Below are 12,999 nucleotides of genomic sequence, written 5' to 3' on the forward strand. Positions count from 1 at the left end.
AATCTTAAAAAAAAAAAAAGGATCTATATTGAATTTTGTCCTTTCATCATGAAAAGCATAGAACCTATTCTAGGCTGTGGTTCTTATTCTTAAAGTGGGGACTTTCTTTCAGCCTGAATTGAATGTCTGAGGTTCTCAGCAAGATCACTCTGGCTGAGATTACCTCTGTCTCCCAGCACTGAAAGAATCTGGTGTCTGTTCAGATCTCAGACACACACCACTCTTCATGGCATCTTGCCCCATCTATGTTCAGCACAGATCATTGCTCAAGCAGTTCTCCCCCATGCAGAGGTCTGAGGGTCTGTGTACACAGTTCTCCTCTGTACTAGGCCTCACAAACACCAGCTGCTGTTCTACTAGAACTCCCCACCCTTGAACTTTGGCTCCAAGTGCACCCTGTGCTCTGCTTAGACTCCAATTCCCTGTACCAATGGCTAGAAAAGCACTGCCTGAAAGACCTTTGTGATGGTAAGGTTCTATATCTACACTGTCCAATATGGAAACCATTAGCCATATGTGGCTACTGAGCACTAGAAATGTGATTTCTTTGACTGAAGAACTGGATATATAGCTTTAATTTTCTTTAATTACCAGATGTGGCTTGTGGGTACCATATTGGACAGTGCAGGTCTAGAAATGTCCCCAGGCAGAACACAAGCAAATGCTATGTTCTCCTTCAGTATTTGCCTTCTCTCAAAGATCACATTTCCTTGTGTCCTACTGGCCAATGCCTAAGAAGAATTACCTTATAGTTCTATCTAGTTTGTAGATTCTTTTGTACTGAAAAAAGGCAAATCTAATATGGTTATTCAGTTAGGCTTGGGACTAAACTACCTTCTATTTAACTGAAAAATATGAATTCAGTTAAATACCATTCTGATTACCTAGTAAAATAAGTAGAAAAAAAGAATGGAACATCTCCATCAGAACTGGGCCAGGTCAGATATCTTCACATGCATTCTTATGACTCGTATTGTTGGACTCCTCATATAGCGCATTTTATCTGTGTAGGGTATGCAGTCTTAACTTCCTAGTGACTTCAACATAGCCTTGAAGTGGCTATCCCACAAAAATGGAGCTAAACAAAGTTGTATTCAAGAAACAAGAGTAGAAAAATAAAGTCAAATTACTGCATAATCATTTGGCCTCATTTAAGCAGACCAGAGCAGTAGTCCAAGTTGAAGGTGGTTCCGTGATCTTCCTTTGTGCTCTCACAGGTCTTAAGTTTGCTTTTATCACACCATTTGCAATCTATAACTTAGGTATCCCTGTAGCCTGTGAGCAACTTTAGGGCAAATCTTCATGTGTATGTCCCTAGTCTCCAGCACAGTACTTAGTAGACATCAATAAACATATGCTAAATAAACAAGTAAAAATACTTATTCCATTTGTGCCTTTAAGAATATTGACCGGTTAAAAAGCCTTACTTTCTTTTCAGGTTTGTAAGAAAAAAAGAAAGTTGCACAACACCCTACACCATTGAAGGAAGACCATAGCAATCACAAGGGGGACTGTTCAAGACTGACTGCTCAAACTTAGGCCGTTGAGTCAGGTCTTACCTTCAACAGACTCCTGGAATTTCATGCATAGAATGGGACATCTCATGTACTCAACGATCAAGATGTTGCTTTCACTTTGAAACCCAGCCTTCCCTAGAAAATTGTACTTTTTAACCCAAAGGTATGGATGTGTACCAAAGAAAACTGTGTTCAAGGAGCCAATTGCTCTATTTCCCTGTACTTATGTAGTGTTGCTCATTAAGTGTGTCATTTATAAAATGACCTAAACCCAGAGTGCATGCAAAGCATTAATAAAAAATAAAATAAAATAAAATAAAATAGAACATTTTATTGGAGTCTAAGCAGAGCACAGACCATGTTCCGTTTAATTCTTCTAATTTTCTTGCCGATGCACATTTTGCTTAATTCAATTGGATGCATGGTTTCTTCTTTGGGTCCCCATAAAATGACTAAGAGCCCTCTGCAATTATAAGTAATCCTACTAAGCAATGAATAAAGACTCAATTTTGGAGTGTGTTAAATGTAAGCTGCACTGTGACTGAGAATATATCTCTACTAGTTTAGGGCAATATGAGGGATGACAAGTACTCAATATGAATTAGATTTCAAAAGGCTCTCAGAGTGAATGTGGAAAAGGTTCCCCTATTTCCAAATGCAGCAAGCAATCTTAAAATATATGTTTTTATTTAAAAAAATGTTTGATGCTAAAATTGCTTCTATGCCAAAAAAAGTTGCTGCTCTATTTGACAGGCTGCTTCAGCATGCATAATTTTGTCATTTATTAATTTCACTAATAAAGCAATGAACATTCACATAATTGTGCCGTTTTTTTCTACCAAAAATTTTTAGAATTTGTTCAATTATAGTTCCGTGTAAGTTGAAATGCCATTTTAAAAGTTCCAAGTACAAGAGCACTCCTCTAGGAATGGGAGAAGAGATTCAACAAATATCACACGTTATTTAATTTTTAGATTTAGTTTTAGTTTCCAACCTTTACGCTCAGGTGTTTCTTTTTAACTGAGTTAACTGCTTAAGTCTGACTACAGCTAGACATTAGGTTTTTCTAGCACATCTGCTCGGCCTTTTGGCTAAGATCAAGTGTAGTAAAAAGGGCTTAGTATTTGATTTGCTGATTCAGGCATTTTACTATTAAGAGACTATCTCTGTAAATACAGTAAATTCTGTAACGCCTAAATATTTGGCAAAAGTTATTTCTATGATGATTTAGAAAACGAACAGAAAATAGATCATACTGACAACTAATCAATTAGCTCTTCGGGAGAGGAAAGGCAAACCAATCACACTGAATCAGCAGCTCTGATTGTGCCACAACTAATAGCCTAGAGAAGCAAACCGACTTTTGATTGTAGAAAACGGAAGAAATTGTATTTGACATCCAAATATGTAGTTAACTTTATGAAGAGGGGTTCAAGTGGATTGTGAATGGTTATTACTAATCCAAATATACTCTCTTGACATCCTTGTTCCTTGAAGAATACAAGTGCATAATTAATGTGATAGCAACAAACATTTCTTCTAGATGTGTGTAAGAAAGCATGGCTTTACATCTCATCTTATTATTTAGCAACCACACTAACTTAACTCCTTGGCAAAAATTGTTCATACTTTTGTAGCTTGATTGCCCTTAAAAACTTCCCTGTTTTTGCCTTGAACTTATCTTCAGCTTGGAGAGAAACATACACAATATTTGAGGAAAGTAGGTCAACTGCTAATTAACAAAAATAGTATTAGCTAAAACCCAATAAGGGTTTTTTTTTCTCTTTTGTGTAAAAAGGGGACAGAGACAGTACTCAAAGAGCCAAAGACAAACTGATCCTTTAAAAAAAAGGAAAAAAGAAAAAGAAAGCAATTAAAGGGAATTTAGTCAGAATGTCAGGAAAAACTGAGGATCTGGAGATGCTCTTGGTAAAGTTTGATAAGATATAACATGACAACCACACAAGATCTGGATGTAGAGATGAAAAATGAGGTTTGGATGGGGTTGGGGAGGGAGGGAAGAAAAGAGGAAAATAAGAAAATAAGAATGAGGGGAAGTAGAGAAAGAAGAGATAAGGAGAGAGAGGAGCAAAGGAAATATTAAGTACAAAAACACAGATGGAAGGCTCAATTTGAAGGAAAGACATAGCCCAAGAAAAAAGTATAGCAAGGGCTTAAAATTCTAGAATTAAAAATAAGATTTCAAAAAAGATTTATGAAATTTAAAAAGACAAAGATGACTTATGACAGAATTACACTAAAAAGATTAGAAAGCTAAGGATGTTCAAAGTAACTCTATTACAGAATAAATCAGAAAAAAATTTTAAAGACCGGCCAGCATGTATGAAAATGTAATCAATGTTACAGATAAAAGGCTGTGATGAACATATAGTACATGCAGAGAAAAAAAGACAGTTTAAAGCAAATAAAGAGAATGTAAATGGGGAGAAAACACCTATATTTGTATATTTTGCAGTAAAATTTCCCCTAAAATGAAGTAGTAAGCACATCAAAAGAGTATGGGATACAATAGAAAAATTTATATATATTATATATACATATCCCGGTAATGAGCAACACAGATACATACCAGGTAAATTATCAAACTTCATGGATAAAGGACAAGATTCTTTAAGTGCACAGGCAAGGAAAGCACATCACTAGCAAGAAGGATATCAGATGGGTCTCAGATTTCTCTATCGTCACATTCAAGAATATAAGATAAGAAACTTATGGACATAAACTTATGGAAGGAGAAAACAGTCTCACTCAGGAATATTCTACCCATTCGACTTGACAAATATAAAGATAGCAGATAGACATATCAAACATACTAGAACTCTAGAAATATAGTATCCATGAATTCTAGGGGATAAAGCTTGATAAAATGCAGCAAACCAGATCAATAATGAAGAAGGAAAATGCATCATAAAAGGACTGGCGATGCACATTAAATCTACTAACTGTTTTGCTATGAGTGAACATCTGGGGAATTGTGTTTGCAGAACAGATGGTAAATTTCATAAACTCTAACAGTTTAAAATATTATAACTAACAAATACTGAAAGATATGGGGTGGGGAAGTGGGGGAAAGGTTAAGAATGCTAATCACCTTTCCTTCAGACTAGGGAATACATTGATGCTACCTAAAATTGAAAGATGTAGTTAAAAAAAAAAAATCTACAGTGATACTAAACACTTAATATTCTTTCCTCACTCATTTAGGAAACTTACAGAGTTTACAAAGTTTACAAAGAAAAAAAATTTTGAAGGAAAACATATAAGTTGTTTAGTTTTTCCATTTCAAATGCCATTTTTCTTTGCAAAATTCAAGTAAACAAATTTAATTAAAATTTTATCTCTATCTTTGGGGTGCCTGGGTGACTCAGTTGGTTAAGCATCAGACTCTTGATTTCAGCTCAGGTCATAATTGCAGGGTCTTGAGAATGAACCCCATGTCAGGCTCCACATTCAGTGGGGAGTCTGCTAAAGATTCTCTCTCCCTCTCCCTCCCTCTCTCCTGCCCCCTCACGCTCACATGTTCCGCCTCTCCCTCCCTCTCCCTCCCTCCCTCACTCTTCCCTCCCCCCTCATGCTCACATGTCCCCTCCCTCCCTCCCCCTCACTCCCTCTCCTTCATCTATGGAACATGCCCAATCTCCTCTGATCTCTATCTCTCCAGGATAAATAAATCTTTAAAACTTTTTGTCTCTACCTCTATACATATCTATGTTTGTATACACGTATATACAAGGAGATGTCTGGAAGGATATTAACATCTGTGAGATTTTGGATAATTTTCTACTTTATAATTTTGTATATGGCCTGAAATTTCTTTATGATGACCCTATGTAATTTTGACAGGTAAAATTTATAGTGACCTATGAAGTCAGTTTGTTAGGTTGGTGAAAATTTTTCTAGTGGTTCCCCGCCATTCTCCAACCCCAAGTACTAGGGAAAGATTTTGGTAGAAAGTGATAGCATTTGTTTCACTACAGGAAATATTTTGTTCTTATTGTAGCATCCTCACCAGAGCAAATGAAAGGCAGTGTGGAATGGCTGGTTACAAAGAGTACTGAAGTGACGGCTTTGAAAGAGAGAGCTCCTTAATCTAAATTGACCATCAAACTGCCTGGCCACACCTAACCTTCCTATTCATACTTGGGAGCCTGGAGATCATGGTTTGGGACACATAATTGTTGCTTAATACCCACTGAGTTGTTCTACACAATTCTAAGGCTTTGCTTTACACACAGATTATTGGGCAATAGTCCACTAAATTCAATAAACATTAAGAGCTGAACTCCATTCTAGGTGTTTTTTAATGAAAATGCACAAACCAAAAGTGCAAATGTCCAAAGAAACGGCATGGTTAGAGATAGGGAGGAAGAACTCTGTGCCATACGGAATAAAGTGCTGTATGCAATCCCTACCATTTTCTGGCACAATCTTTCATGATATATAACAAGCATTTCAAATAGTTTCTTCAATTTTATGTTTCTTCAGAACGGAATAAGGTTGAGGCTAAAAACAACCACATTTATCATTACACATGTCTTCCTTCTGTATTTCAATCCTACTTCATCAATATTAGCTGTTAGCTATCTTTTGCATTTTCCTCTCATTTTAATAAAATAAAGGCAAGCTGCAATAATCAATAAAATTTAATCAACACCACCAAAATTAAAAAATTGATTCCACAGTTAGTGCCATCTTGCATGAGCCAATATAAAGTCAAATTGGAACCAAAAAAAGTTTCAATAAAGAGTAGAAGGTATGCAAAAGTCAAATGTATAATATTCAAGGAACAACTCCAACATGAAGAAGACCTAAATGCTTTAAACACCCTTTAAGTTTATTGAAATGGGGATTTGGGAAAATCTATCACAGAGGGAAAAGTAAAATTGGCTATGAATCATTACAGCTGTGGAAAGGGAGACTGTTGACCAGATGCACAAACACAATCAACAAACTACAAAGCAGTGAATCATTTCAGAAAACACTCACTCTAAACTCAATCTCCTCCTCCTGCCCACACAACTATCTGTTCTTTAAATGTTAAGATAAACATTTATAGAGAAACCTTATCTTGCAATAAATAATCTAATAATTGTTTATTGCATTGTTATCTACTTGAGGAAATAGTCTTCTGTTTGGAAACTCAGAGCTATGGAAATCATGTCCTCAGAAGGGAAAGTAAGAAACATACAGCTCAAATGAAATCTTACATGTAAATATCCCTAATATAATACTTAATCCCAAAATTATTTGGGGGCCCCATCTATACTGTAAATATAGTTAAATAAAAGAGAATGTGAATATAATAGAAACTCAACTTCTTATTCACCAAGAAAGTATGCAAAAACTGCTAATTCATTCCTCCATATATAATATGGCTTTTCAAACTTTTAGAAGGATAGAACCAACCATTTATCTTAGGAATCAAAAAATTGGTACAACTCCAAATAAAAGTAATAAATCTATTCACCACTTCCATACTAATTTCATTATTTATGGTAACCTTACCAATTATAATAACCACCTCTTACATCTACAAAAGTGATCTACAGCCACACTGTGTAAAAAATAGCCTCTCCTATGCCTTCATATCCAGTCTAATCCCCACAACAATATTCATTTATTCAGGCCAAGAGAATTGTTTTAAACTGATACTGAATTACCATTCAAATCCTAAATCTATCCCTTAGCTTTAGATTAGACTATTTCTCAATAAGATTTATACCAGTAGCATTTTTCATTTCATGGTCAATTACAGAATTATATCAGCATGATAAAACTCAGATCCCAACATTAACCGATTTTTCAAGTACTTATATTCCTTATTACTGTACTAATCTTAGCTACCACCAACAACCTTCTTCAACTTTTCATTCTGAGAGGGAATAGGAATGATATCATTCCTACTCACTGCGCAATGACACAGACAAGCAGATTCAACACTGTGACCCTCCAAGCAATTCTTTTTTTTTCTTGTTACATTTTTTAAATTTAAATTCAATTAGCCAACATATAGTACATCATTAATTTTTGATATAATGCTCAATGATTCATTAGTTGCATATAACACCCAGTGCTCATCACATCATGTGCCCTCCTTAATGCCCATCACCCACCTACTCCATCCCCCCACCCAACTCCCTTTCTGCAACCCCCAGCTCCTTTCCTGGAGTCAAGAGCCTCATATGGTTTGTCTCCCTCCCTGATTTCTTCCCATTCAGTTTTCCCTCCCTTCCCCTATTAATAGTCCTCTGCACTATTCTTTATGTTCCACATATGAGTGAAACCATATAATTGTCTCTCTCTGACTTATTTCACTTAGCAGAATACCCTCCAGTTCCATCCATGTCGATGTAAATGGTAGATATTCATCCTTTCTGATGGCTGAGTAATATTCCATTTTATATATGAACCACATCTTATTTATCCATTCATCTGTTGAAGAACATCTCGGCTCCTTCCACAGTTTGGTTATTGTGAACACTGCTGCTATGAACATTAGGGTGTATGTGCCCCTTTTTTCACTACATCTTACACAACAGTGTAAGAGGGTTCCCCTTTCTCCACATCCTCACCAACATTTGTTGTTCCCTGTCTTGTTAATTTTTGCCATTCTAACTGGTGTAAGGTGATATCTTATTGTGGTTTTGATTTGTATTTCCCTGATGGCAAGTGATGTGGAGCATTTTTTCATGTGTCTGTTAACCATTTGTATGTCTCCTTTGGAGAAGTGTCTGCTCATGTCTTCTGTCCATTTCTTGACTGGATTATTTGTTTTTGGGGTATTGAGTTTGATAAGTTTTTATAGATCTTGGATATCAGCCCTTTATCTATAATGCCATTTGCAAATATCTTCTCCCATTCGGTAGGTTGCCTTTTAGTTTTGTTGATTATTTCCTTTGCTGTGCAGAAGCTTTTTATCTTGATGAAGTCCCAATAGTTCATTTTTGCTTTTGTTTCCCTTGCCTTTAGAGATGTGTCTTGCAAGAAGTTGCTGTGTCCAAGGTTGAAGTGGTTGCTGCCTGTGTTCTCCTCTAGGATTTTGATGGATTCCTGTCTCACATTGAGGTCTTTCATCCATTTTGAGTTTATCTTTGTGTGTGGTGTGAGAGAATGGTCCAGTTTCATTCTTCCGCATGTGGCTGTCCAATTTTATTGAACAGACTGTCTTTTTTCCATTAGATATTCTTTCCTGCTTTGAGGGTCCGTTTCTGGGCTCTCTATTCTATTCCCTTGATCTACTTGTCAGTTTTTGTGCCAGTACCATACTGTCTTAATGATCACAGCTCTGTAATATAGCTTGAAGTCAGGCATTGTGATGCCCCCAGCTTTGGTTTTCTTTTTCAATGTTCCCCTGGCGATTTGGGGTCTTTTCTGGTTCCATACAAATTTTAGGATTGTTTGTTCCAGCTCTGTGAAAAATGTCAGTGGTATTTTGATAGGGATTGCCCTGAATGTGTAGATTGCTCTGGGCAGCACAGACATTTTAACAATGTTTATTCTTCCAGTCCATGAACTGGAATGTCTTTCCATCTCTTTGTGTCTTCCTCAATTTCTTTCTCAAGTGTTCTATAGTTTCTAGAGTACGCATCCTTTACCTCCAAGCAATTCTATAAACCACATAGGAGGTAGTGGATTCAAACTGTATCAAGAGCATGGTTCCTATTTACCCTAACTCTTGATATTTTCCAAATTTTTATACTCAACTTCAATCATATTAATTCTCCATTAATCAGACTACTTTTAGCTACAGCTGGCAAATCTGCCCATTTTGACATTCACCCATGACTTTGCTAGGCATAGAAGGCCCTATACCCATTCAAATACCATAGTTGTAGCAGGTGTCTTTCTTTTTTTTTCTTTGTCTTAAAGATTGTATTTATTTATTTGACAGAGAGAGAGCACAAGCAGGCAGAGCAGCAGGCAGAGGGAGAAGCAGACTCCCCGCTGAGCAGAGAGCCTGATGTGGGGCTTGATCCCAGGACCCTGGGATCATGATCTGAGCCAAAGGCAGACGCTTAACCGACTGAGCACCCAGGCACCCCAGCAGGTGTCTTTCTACTGATCCATTTCCATTCACTAATAGAAAATAAAATTATTCAAACAGCAACTCTTACTAGGAGTTATCACTACATTATGTACATCAATCTTTGCTCTTACCCAAAATGGTATTTTAAAAATTGTTCCTTTCTCCACCTCAAGCCAATTAAACCTAATAGTAACATTAGTATTAATCAACCACGGTTAACATTTCTCCACATCTGCATTCTTCAAAACTATACTGTTTATATGTTCCAGATCCATTATTTATAATCTAAATGACAAACAAGACATCTGAAAAATAGGACTATTTAAAGCATTACCTTTTACCACAACCTCTCTCATCATTGGTAGCTTAGCATTAACAGGAATACCCTTCCTCACAGATTTTTACTCTCAAGAATTAATTATTAAAACCACCGACGTATCGTATACCAACGCACATGAGCCCTACTAATTATTCATTGCCACTTCCCTAACAGCTGTCTACAGCACCCAAATTATGTTCCTCACTCCGAGGACAGACCCATTTTTCTACTTTAGCTGTTATTAGTGAAAACAACCCCTTCTTAATCAATTCTATTAAATGACTTTTAATTGGGAATATCTTGGCCAGATTCTTAATTTCCAAGAATACTCCAACTACCTCACAGATAATCATGCCTTACTATCTAAAATTAACAGCCATTGCCATGACCATCTTGGGTTTTATTCTGGCACTTTAACTGAACTTTACAACACAAACTCCAATATTTGATCATCCTTCATACATATCCCAATTCTCAAATCTTCTCAGATATTTTCCAACTAGTATACACTGCTTCTCACCATTCATGAAATTTATTGTCAAGTCTGGGTCTTATATGTAACTGATAAATTATTGAATCCTACATCTGAAACTAATGATTGTTGGCTAATTGAATTTAAATAAAAAATTTAAAAAATTTTATTGGCAAGACAGGAAATCCAACATCATTACTACTAGACTTAACTTGTCTAGAAAGTGTATTACCAAAATCCATTTCCCACTTCCAAATAAGAATCTCCATACCAATTAGACCTTTTTGGTCAGGAATTAAATTATATGTTTTCCTCTTTTCTCATCATATTAATCCTAAACCTATACCTTATTTCTACGAGTAACGTGTAGAATAACCATAACACCAATCAGCAACAATCAACCAATCATAACTACTAGTCAAATACCACAACTATATAATGAGGCAATCTCTAAAGGCCCTTCACAAAAACAAACAAACCAAACCAAAACAAAACAAAACAACCCCAGAATCCCCAGTATCATAGATTACTCAATCCCCTAACCAATTAAACTTAAAAAATGAGGTGGATATTATGTTTAAGACCTGAAACTACCATAACTTTCACCAACAGCCCTGAAAGAAACATCCCCAAGACAATTATATTAGAAACCCAAACCTCAGGATATTGCTCAGTGGCCAAAGCCTTGTATAATCAAAAACCACCAATATCTTCTTCCCCCCATTAAGTCTAAAAAAAAAAAAAAAATTAAACCTAAAAAAGATCCACCATAATCTGTTATAATACCACAACCGATTCCACCACTTAATCAACCCTAACCGACCATAAATAGGTTTAAAAACAAAACAAAACAAAAACCTGTAAAACTAATCACAAAAATAGTACTTAAAACACAATATAGGACATTATTATTCTCACATGGATTCTTTTTAAAGGATTTATTTGAGAGATAGAGGGAGAGTGCACACAAGAAGGGGGAGGCTCAGAGAGAGGGAGAGAATCTCATGCAGACTCAAGGTTGAGCTCCGAGCCCCACATGGGGCTTGATCCCACAACCCTGAGATCATGAGCAGAGCCAAAAATCAAGAGTCCAATGTTTAACTAACAGAGCCACCCAGGCACCCCCTCATATGGATTTTAATCATGACCAGTGAACTAAAAATCGAGATCATATTTCAACTCTATGTATATTAATGACCCACATCCAACAATCCTATCCACTAATCCAGATTATCAACTTATTTATCAGTCCCAAGCATTTCATCATGTGATATTTTGGCACTCTTTTAGGAACCTGCTTAACTTTATAAATTCTAACAGGACTATTCCTAGCTACACACTATACATCAGACATAATAACTGCCTTTCATCCAAAACCCATATCTACAGAGACGTAAATTATGGATGAATTATCTGATATCTACACACAGTGGAGCATCCATATATTTTTATCTGCTATTCATTCGTGTAGGATGTGGCCTATGCCATGGAGCTTATACCTTCCTAGAAACATGAAATATGAAAATCATTCTATTATTCATAATAATAGCCACAGCATTCATAGGATTTGTGAAGCCAAATATCCTTCTGAGGTGCAACAGTCCTTACAAATCTTTCAGCTATGCCTTTCACCAGCATTAGCCTGGTAGAATGAATCTGAGGGGGACTTTCAGTCGGCAAAGCTACTCATCTGGTTCTTCACCTTTCACTTTATCCTCCCATTCGTGGTCTCAGCCCTGGTGATTGTCCATTATTTCTTCATGAAACAGGATCCAATAACCCATCAGGAATCTCATCTGACCTGGATAAAACTCCAATCCAAAATTTCACATAGTGAAAGATATCCTAGGACCCTTATTCCTAATTCTAGTGCTGTCCATTTCAGTCCTATTTTCACCTGACCTTTTAGGAGATCCAGACAATATACTTCAGCCAACCCCCTCAAGGCTCCCCAATCCCCACATTAAGCCGGAATGTCATTTCTTATTCACCTGCACAATTAAAGGCCCATTCCTAATAAATTAGGCAGTGTATTATCCCTAATTTTCTCAATTCCAATTCTAGCAATTACTTTAATGCTTCACACATCAATAATAATGAAAGATAATATTCTAATCCCCTTATCAATGCTTCTTCTGATTACTAGCAGCAGACAGAACACTAACATGCATTGGAGGACAACCAGTTGAACATCCATTCATCTTTACTACTCAGCATTTTTTCCTCATTCGTGTACTGAAGCATTCACAAAAATTACTAAAAATAGTCTTCTAAAATACAGAATGTTTGTAATATATTTCTCCGTTCTTGTAAGCCAGAAAAAGAATACTTCTCCCTAGGACTCAAGGAAGAAGCTCCAGCTCCACCATGAGCACCCAAAGCTGAAATTCTACATAAACTACTCCTTGAAAATTCATACATGAACAGTAAAACATTGTCACGTACTGTTAGTATGAAAAAATCCTAAGTTGATCCCATTGCTATGAACTTTGTGCTGTACTGAAGCATTCACAAAAATTACTAAAAATAGTCTTCTAAAATACAGAATGTTTGTAATATATTTCTCCGTTCTTGTAAGCCAGAAAAAGAATACTTCTCCCTAGGACTCAAGGAAGAAGAAGCTCCAGCTCCACCATGAACACCC

General features: G+C 36.3%; 1 pseudogene; it reads left to right on the top strand.

Moving 5' to 3' along the window:
* The first annotated feature begins 11,367 nt into the window (after nt 1-11,367).
* On the top strand, nt 11,368-12,629 carry LOC145716272 (cytochrome b-like; annotated as a pseudogene).
* Nucleotides 12,630-12,999: the final 370 nt, after the last annotated feature.

Source organism: Leptonychotes weddellii, chromosome 11 (genome assembly GCF_054177405.1).
Source record: "Leptonychotes weddellii isolate Sample4059 chromosome 11, ASM5417740v2, whole genome shotgun sequence".
NCBI classification, from domain to species: domain Eukaryota; kingdom Metazoa; phylum Chordata; class Mammalia; order Carnivora; family Phocidae; genus Leptonychotes; species Leptonychotes weddellii.